General features: G+C 37.4%; 1 pseudogene; it reads left to right on the top strand.

Annotated features, from left to right (window-relative positions):
• Window positions 1-509: 509 nt before the first annotated feature.
• LOC112393925 (protein SREK1IP1 pseudogene) lies at window positions 510-975 on the top strand (annotated as a pseudogene).
• Window positions 976-1438: the final 463 nt, after the last annotated feature.

Genomic DNA, 1438 nt, shown 5'->3' with positions numbered 1-1438 from the left:
AAAAAAACAAAGAATAGGATAGAATAGATAAAGGGAGTTGGCATCCCAGAAATTTTAAGGCATTTCCTCTAGCTAACATGAAATGTAATATTTCTCTACATACATTAATTAAATAAAAAGAGAACATTTTAAAAATTAATTTTTGTCAAAGGATGACATTTTCCATACTATTTTATGGACAAGGATTACTCAATACTTCTTAGGCGTGTTTAGATTGCTTGAACTCTTTCATTTAAGAAAGGTAGAGTGTGTTGCCCTCAAAACTGCACAGCTAGTGAACATTGGTTTAAAGTGCTTTGTTACATTTCATTCAAAGTTGTCTATGAGAGCAGCAGCTACTTGGTTCCGCTATCGCCGGAGAGTTTTAGGGCCTTCCCTGACTGTCACCTGGGTGCCACGGTGCGGGTGGGAGGAAGAAGCTGTCCTAGCTGTGTGTTGTCCTCGCGGCCAGTGGGAAGCGAGTGCCCTCTCAAAAGCCCAGGGGTCCCGCGACCCTTCTTACCAGTGCCATGGCAGTTCCAGGTTGCAACAAGAATAGTGTCCGAGCAGGCTGTAAAAAATGTGGCTATCCTGGTCACCTGACTTTTGAATGCCACAATTTTCTCCGAGTAGACCCCAGAAGGGACATAATTTTGGATGTCAGCAGCACAAGTAGTGAGGAGAGTGATGAAGAGAATGAAGAACTGAATAAACTGCAAGCATTACAAGAAAAAAGAATAAATGAAGAAGAGGAGAAGAAAAAAGAAAAAAGCAAAGAGAAAATCAAGTTGAAAAAAAAGGAAAAGGTCTTATTCATCCAGTTCTACTGAAGAGGACACTTCAAAACAAAAGAAACAAAAATATCAGAAGAAAGAAAGGAAAAAAGAGAAAGTCAAAAAAGGGGAAGCATCACAAAAAGGACAAAAAGAAGAGAAAAAAGGAAAAGCATTCCTCTGCCCCTAATAGTTCTGAAATCTCCAAAAAGTAACTGAGACTTTGGCCTGAACCATTAAATTAAAAAATTTGGTTTTGAAAATTATTAGACTTTCCTTGAAATTTGCTGTATAATTATGCTTTGCAATAAACCACAGCCTTTTCCATATAGACATTTTTTCATATGTGGGGCTATTACTGTCTGGCAGTATTTTAGTGTACTATGATTATAGAGTATTGAATCAGTCTTATTACTTGATAGCCATGCCCCAAGTATGGATATTTGTGTAACAAAACTCATTGTTTTTGGTATTCCTCTCTGTGTGTGTCTGGCTAGTGTTATTACTTCATAAGTTAATTGTAAATGGCTTTACTACAGTCAACACAGGCAATCTACGTAGCAGTTAATGAGTACTGCTGAATTAAGTGTCCATCTTCCAGTGTTAAAGTGAGGTAGGGGATAATGCTTTGCGCTTGACACTGAAAAATTTCATAGCTTTATATCCTATGATAATGTATAAAGAAA

This window comes from Neophocaena asiaeorientalis, unplaced genomic scaffold, assembly GCF_003031525.2.
Source record: "Neophocaena asiaeorientalis asiaeorientalis breed wild unplaced genomic scaffold, Neophocaena_asiaeorientalis_V1.1 scaffold152, whole genome shotgun sequence".
NCBI classification, from domain to species: domain Eukaryota; kingdom Metazoa; phylum Chordata; class Mammalia; order Artiodactyla; family Phocoenidae; genus Neophocaena; species Neophocaena asiaeorientalis.
Note: the sequence above shows the minus strand (reverse complement) of the source record. Positions and strands in the feature narration are given on the sequence as shown.